Below are 7759 nucleotides of genomic sequence, written 5' to 3' on the forward strand. Positions count from 1 at the left end.
ATTTCGACCGTAGGAGGTCCATTTCCTCTGTTTTGCGGTATGCCACACCCCTCCCGATCAACAGGACCCCTGTTTCGACCGAGGAGGTCCGTTTCCTCCGTTTTGCGGTACGCCACACTCCTCCCGATCAACAGGACTCCCGTTTCGACTATAGGAGGTCCGTTTCCTCCGTTTTGCGGTACGCCACACCCCTCCCCATGAACACGACGCATTTCGTTGCCTCCCCATGAACACAACGCATTCAGTTGCCTCCCCATGAACACGACGATGACGCCATTTCTCCATTCCGACCCAACCATGTACACGAGCCCTCGCCGTACGTATGCGTGAGTAGGCGTTCGAGACCCTGCCCGTATGTACGTACGTGGCCGTATTTTCTTTCTTGCACCCTGGCCACTGTACGTACGTGTACATGCTACGTGCGCGCCTCTACTACGACACGTAGGCGCCTCTACTACGACATGTGCGCGCCTCTACATCGACCAGTATATATGTATGATACGTCTCCGTCGTATCTATAATTTTTGATTGTTCCATGCCAATATTATACAACTTTCATATACTTTTGGCAACTTTTTATACTATTTTTGGGACTAACATATTGATCCAGTGCCCAGTGCCAGTTCCTGTTTGTTTCATGTTTTTGGTTTCGCAGAATATCCATATCAAACGGAGTCCAAACGGGATAAAAACGGACGGAGATACTTTTTGGAATATTTGGAAAATTCCGAAAGAAAAATCCACATGAGACGGTGCCCGAGGTGGTCACGAGGCAGGGGCGCGCCTGCCCCCCTAGGCGCGCCCCCTACCCTCGTGAGCCACCCGTAAGGCGGTTGATGCTCTTCTTTTTCCGCAAGAAAGCTAATTTTTGGAAAAAATCATGGCATAGGTTTTAGGCCATTCGGAGTTACGGATCTGCATATATACACAAAACGGTGAAACAGAGCCAGGGGAGAACACAAAAACGGAGAGAGACAGAGAGACAGATCCAATCTCGGAGGGGCTCTCGCCCCTCCCACGCCATGGAGGCCAAGGACCAGAGGGGAAACCCTTCTCCCACCTAGGGAGGCGGTAAAGAAAGAAGAAGAAGAAGGGGGCCCTCTCACCCTTGCTTCCGGTGGCGTCGGAGTGCCACTGGGGGCCATCATCATCACCGTCATCTTCACCAACAACTTCACCGCCTTCACCACCAACTCTTCCCCCCTCTATGCAGCGGTGTAACCTCTCTCTTACCCGCTGTAATCTCTACTTGAACATGGTTCTCAACGCTATATATTATTTCCCTATTATGTATGGCTATTCTATGATGTTTGAGTAGATCCGTTTTTTCCTAATGGCTATTTGATGATCGAGATTGGTTTGAGTTGCATGTTTTATTATTCGTGATGTCCTATGGTGCTCTCCGTGTCACGCAAGCATGAGGGATTCCCGCTGTAGGGTGTTGCAATATGTTTATGATTTGCTTATGGTGGGTGGCGTGAGTGAATAGAAGCACAAACCCGAGTAAGTAGGTTGTTTGTGTATGGGATAAAGGGGACTTGATGCTTTAATGCTATGGTTGGGTTTTACCTTAATGAATCTTTAGTAGTTGCGGATGCTTGCTAGAGTTCCAATCATAAGTGCATATGATCCAAGTAGAGAAAGTATGTTAGCTTATGCCTCTTCCTCAAATAAAATTGTAATAATGATTACCGGTCTAGTTATCGTTTGCCTAGGGACAAATAACTTTCTCATAACAACAAACTCTCTACTAAACCTAACTTAGTTGTGTCTTTATCTAAACAACCCCTACTTTTTATTTACTTGCTCTTTATTATCTTGCATACCTATCCAACAACACCTACAAAGTACTACTAGTTTCATACTTGTTCTAGGTAAAGCGAACGTCAAGCGTGCGTAGAGTTGTATCGGTGGTCGATAGAACTTGAGGGAATATTTGTTCTACCTTTAGCTCCTCGTTGGGTTCGACACTCTTACTTATCGAAAACTTTTGCGATCCCCTATACTTGTGGGTTATTAAGACCTTTTTCTAGCACTGTTGTCGGGGAGCAATAGCGTGGGGTGAATATTCTCGTGTGTGCTTGTTTGTTTTATCACTAAGTAATTTTTATTTGCTGTTCTTAGTTGTTCTCTATCTTTAGTTATGGATATGGAACATGAAATACCAAAAAAATTAGGTGTACTTGCTACTCATGGATATGAGGAACCTCCTAAAACCCTCGATGCTCAATATGTGAAAAATATTATGTACCACTTTGATAATCCTGAGAAAACCTCATTCAATCTGGTAATGGGAGTAACGTTGGATCAACGTGAATACTTTAGGGATTATCGCTTGACACAAAAAGGGAAACTATTATGGGATCAAATTTATATATTGAAGTGGTATGCTCGGCAAGTATGCTTGAGTTATGATATTACTTGTTGCTCTAGGATGAAGGCTCCACACCTTCCCTTTTCATGTGAATTTAATGATAGTGAAACCTTGGCTTCTTATGCTAGAGGTATATATGATTACTATGATGTGGAACAAACAGAAGAATTTGTTGCTTTTAAGGGTGCTTATGAAATTGAATCTTTGTTTGAAAAGAATGAAGCTTATGATGATGATGTTTATAGGCCTGAAAATTTAGCTATCTTAAAATATTGCTATGATAATTATGAATATAATTCCTATATTAATGCGCTTATTGAGAAAGTCTCCGCTGTCCAAGAAGAGACTAATATTTTGCAGGAATCTATGGAAGAAGAAATTGATGAAACTATGAGCTCATTGGATGAAAAAGATGAGGAAGAGAGCGAAGAACAAAAGGAGGAAGAGCGGATCGATCACCCGTGCCCACCTTCTAATGAGAGTAACTCTCCAACTCATACATTGTTTAATTCCCCTTCGTGCTTACCGAAGGATGATTGCTATGATGACTGTTATGATCCTTTGGATTCTTTTGAAATATCCCTTTTTGATGATGCTTGTGGCCAAGATGCCAATATGAATTATGCTTATGGAGATGAACTTTCTATAGTTCCTTATGTTAAATATGAAATTGTTGCTATTGCACCCATGCATGATAGTCCTATTATCTTTTTGAATTCTCCAAACTACACTATATCGGAGAAGTTTGCCCTTATTAAGGATTATATTGATGGGTTGCCTTTTACTACTACACATGATGATTTTGATAGATATAATATGCATGTGCTTGCTGCTCCTACTTGCAATTATTATGAGAGAGGAACTATATCTCCACCTATCTATGCTTCCAATATGATAAAATTGCAAGAAACTGTTTATACTATGCATTGGCCTTTACTATGTGTGCATGAATTGTTCTTTTATGACATGCCAATGCATAGGAAGAGAGTTAGACTTCGTCATTGCTTGATATATGTTACTTTTTGCTCACTACTAAATTACAAATCATTGTTAATTCAAATTGGCTTTGATATACCTTGGGATCCGGGTGGATTCACTACTTGAGCACTATATGCCTAGCTTAATGGCTTTAAAGAAACCGTTGCCAGGGAGACAACCCGGGAGTTTTAGAGAGTCATTTATTTCTGTTGAGTTCTTTCTTATAGTTTAAAAACAAGAAAAATAAAGAGGGGAACCCAAAACTTTTTCTAAAAGAAAAGTGAAAGTGAGAGAGATGAGCATTGTGAAAGTGGGGGATGTCCTTGAACTTTGTTCATGCCCATGGGAACTTTGTGAATCTTAATTACAGAAACCTTTCAAAAAAATAATTATCCCCTTGTACAATTCCATTGTATTATAAAAATAATGTGCCAAGGTTTGCCTTTAGGATGTTTACATTTGCTTGATGGTTTGTACGGTGCAGGACAGAAACTTTGGCTGTAGTGCGCAATTTTACATTTTTAGCTGGAACGTCAAATGGTTCTGATTATTTTTGCACTGTCTTCCTATACAAATTTTTTATTTTTCCCAATTTTGTTAGAATTTTTCAAGTAACATAACTATGGTGAATGTTCAGATTATTACAGACTGTTCTGTTTTAGACAGATTCTGTTTTTGATGCATAGTTTGCTTGTTTTGATGAAATTATCAATTTATATCAGTGGATTAAGCCATGAAAAAGTTATATTACAGTAGACACAATGCAAAAACAAAATATGAATTAGTTTGCAACAGTACTTAGAGTAGTGATTTTCTTTCTTATACTAACGGATCTTACCGAGTTTTCTGTTGAAGTTTTGTGTGGATGAAGTGTTCGATGATTGAGAAGGTTTCGATGTGAGAGGAAGGAAGAGAGGCAAGAGCTCAAGCTTGGGGATGCCCGAGACACCCCAAGTAAATATTCAAGGAGACTCAAGCATCTAAGCTTGGGGATGCTGGGAAGGCATCCCCTCTTTCTTCAACAAGTATCGGTATGTTTTCGGATTCGTTTCGTTCATGCGATATGTGCAATCTTGGAGCGTCTTTTGCATTTAGTTTTCATTTTTCTTTTATGCACCATGCTGGTATGAGATAGTCCTTGGTTGATTTATAGAATTCTCATTGCACTTCACTTATATCTTTTGAGTATGGCCTTATAGAATGCTTCATGTGCTTCACTTATATCATTTGGAGTTTGGATTGCCTGTTTCTCTTTACATAGAAAACCGTCATTTGTACAATGCTCTTTTGCTTCACTTATATTTGTTAGAGCATGGGCATATCTTTTGTAGAAATAATTAAACTCTCTTGCTTCACTTATATCTATTTAGAGAGATGATAGGAATTGGTCATTCACATGGTTAGTCATAAAATCCTACATAAAACTTGTAGATCACTGAATATGATATGTTTGATTCCTTGCAATAATTTTGCGATATAAAGATGGTGATATTAGAGTCATGCTAGTGGGTGGTTGTGAATTGTAGAAATACTTGTGTTGAGGTTTGTGATTCCCGTAGCATGCATGTATGGTGAACCGTTATGTAACGAAGTTGGAGCATGAGGTATTTATTGATTGTCTTCCTTATGAGTGGCGGTCGGGGACGAGCGATGGTCTTTTCTACCAATCTATCCCCCTAGGGGCATGCGTAGTAGTACTTTGGTTCGAGGGCTAATAAGCTTTTGCAATAAGTATGTTAGTTCTTTATGACTAATGTTGAGTCCATGGATTATACGCACTCTCACCCTTCCACCATTGCTAGCCTCTCTAGTATCACGCAACTTCGCCGGTACCATAAACCCACCATATACCTTCCTCAAAACAGCCACCATACCTACCTATCATGGCATTTCCATAGCCATTCCGAGATATATTGCCATGCAACTCTCATCATCATCATATACATGACTTGAGCATTCATTGTCATATTGCTTTGCATGATCGTAAGATAGCAAGCATGATGTTTTCATGGCTTGTCCGTTTTTTGATGTCATTGCTACGCTAGATCATTGCACATCCCGGTACACCGCCGGAGGCATTCATATAGAGTCATATCTTTGTTCTAGATATCGAGTTGTAATATTGAGTTGTAAGTAAATAAAAGTGTGATGATCATCATTATTAGAACATTGTCCCATGTGAGGTTATCAAAATAAAAGTGGCAAAAGAAGCCCAAAAAAAGGAAAAAGAGAGAGGCCAAAGAAGCCTAAAAAAATTGAGCGAAAAAGAGAGAAGGGGCAATGTTACTATCCTTTTACCACACTTGTGCTTCAAAGTAGCACCATGTTCTTCATATAGAGAGTCTCTTGAGTTATCACTTTCATATACTAGTGCGGATTTTCATTATAGAACTTGGCTTGTATATTCCAACGATGGGCTTCCTCAAATGCCCTAGGTCTTCATGAGCAAGTGTAACACCCCGTATGTAACCTGCCATATTTGTATTCCAACTCTTACCATTTCCGGAACTAAGTTATGACATTTCCTCGTTGTCGGGTTTTTGTCTTCGTTTTGTTTTTGTCTTTGTCATGCATCTCTTATCATGTCATCATGTGCATCACATTTGCATACATGTTCGTCGCATGCATCCGAGCATTTTCCCCGTTGTCCGTTTTGCCTTCCGGCGCTCCTATATCCTCCGGTGTCCCTTTCTACCTCTTTTCGTGTGTGGGTGTTTAACGTTTTCGGATTGGACCGAGACTTTCCAAGCGGCCTGGGTTTACTACTGGTAGACCGCCTGTCAAGTTTCGTGCCATTTGGACTTCGTTTGATACTCCAACGGTTAACCGAGGGACCGTAAAGGCCTCGTGTGTGTTGCAGCCCAACACCTCTCCAAAGTGGCCCAAAACCCACATAAACCCGTTCCATCACCTCGGTCGTCCGATCACGATCGCGTGGCCGCAAACCGTGCTCAATTTGGAGCCTCCTAGCTCCCTCTACCTATAAAAAGGCATCTCCTCCCCGAAATTCCGGATCCCTAACCCTAGCCCCGCTCCCTCTCCACCGCCGGATGAAAACCCGCCGATGGACATGTCCGCTGCCGCTGCGCGCCCACTCCTGCGCTGACACGTGTCAAGCGCCGCCACCACCCGTTGCGGCCCGGAGAGCCTGCGTCCGACCCTCCGAGCCCGCGCGCCGCCCGCGCCTTCCTCCCTCGCCGCGCCGCCCGCCTCCTTCTCGCCGGCGTCGGCGACCATCGCCCCGCTCTGCCTCGTCGCTGGCGGCCGCCGCACGCACCTCGCCGCCCCGCCGCCACATCGCCTCGCTGGCCTCTCCGTCCACCACCTCCTGGCCGGATCCGGCCATCCCCAAGTCCGGCCACCGCGTCAACGACTCCGGCTACCGTCGCCCCGTCTCCGGCAAAGCCCCAGCCATCCTCGGATTGCGTGCGATCCAGATCTGGAAAACCCTAGCCGGTTGCCTTTTTGCCCTAGTTCCAGTATTTTTTGCATTCTTCATCGCATCATAACTTTGCATCCGTGGCTTTGTTTTGGGCGTGTAGCATATCAAATTGTTCGTCTCGACGAGCACTTCATTTCTTTCCATTGCATCATGTTCATTTGAGCTCATCTTGACACCCTAACTGCTGTTGCAAGAGTGCTATGCAATGTTAGTTTCAGATTCTTATCAGTAATTGGACATTTTTCATTTTTGCCATGATTAATGTGTGCCTCCTATGAACTTGAGCCCTACATGTGTTTTGAAGTATGCCATGCCATCTTTACAGGGGTGTATGCCATGTATTTTTGTGATCTCTGTGGTGACTAGCACAAGCATGCAAAGTAGCTCTCGTAGTGTTGCTGATTTCAGGGACTTAGAAATCTTCCAAGTCTTTTCCCTGATTATATTTTTATGCCATGTATTCATGTTGCTACAGAGTGATCCATGCCTCTTTTGAGCATGATCAGTAAGGATGTTTTGGAGATATTGTTATGCTCTATCCATCCATGTCTTTATTCGCAATTATGGAGCACCCTAGCTTGACTCAATCGAGCTCTACTTTTACTATAAAATGTTCCTGGCAGAATGTTTACATGTTAAGAATTTTTGCCGAGGTTGTTGTAGTTGATCCATGTATGCTATGAGGTTGTTCTTGCCATGTTTAGCTTCTATGCCATGCCTACTTGCTGGGTGTATGCTTAGTTTGTCATGCAATGCCTTGTGGTGAGTGCATCGAGCTGGTGAACATGCCTACGTGAATCTGTTTTGCCATGTTCCAGTTTTCTACTAAGTCTGAATCTGTTAACGAAACTTGCTATGTTCACATGGTTGCCATTGTATTTTATGATCCCTTTTGGCTTATGGTCAGTAAGGGACTTTTGTTGTATGCTTTGTGTAGTTTCATGCCATGCCTTGCTTTGCCATGA

The sequence above is a fragment of the Triticum dicoccoides genome, chromosome 6A, assembly GCF_002162155.2.
Source record: "Triticum dicoccoides isolate Atlit2015 ecotype Zavitan chromosome 6A, WEW_v2.0, whole genome shotgun sequence".
Classification (NCBI taxonomy): domain Eukaryota; kingdom Viridiplantae; phylum Streptophyta; class Magnoliopsida; order Poales; family Poaceae; genus Triticum; species Triticum dicoccoides.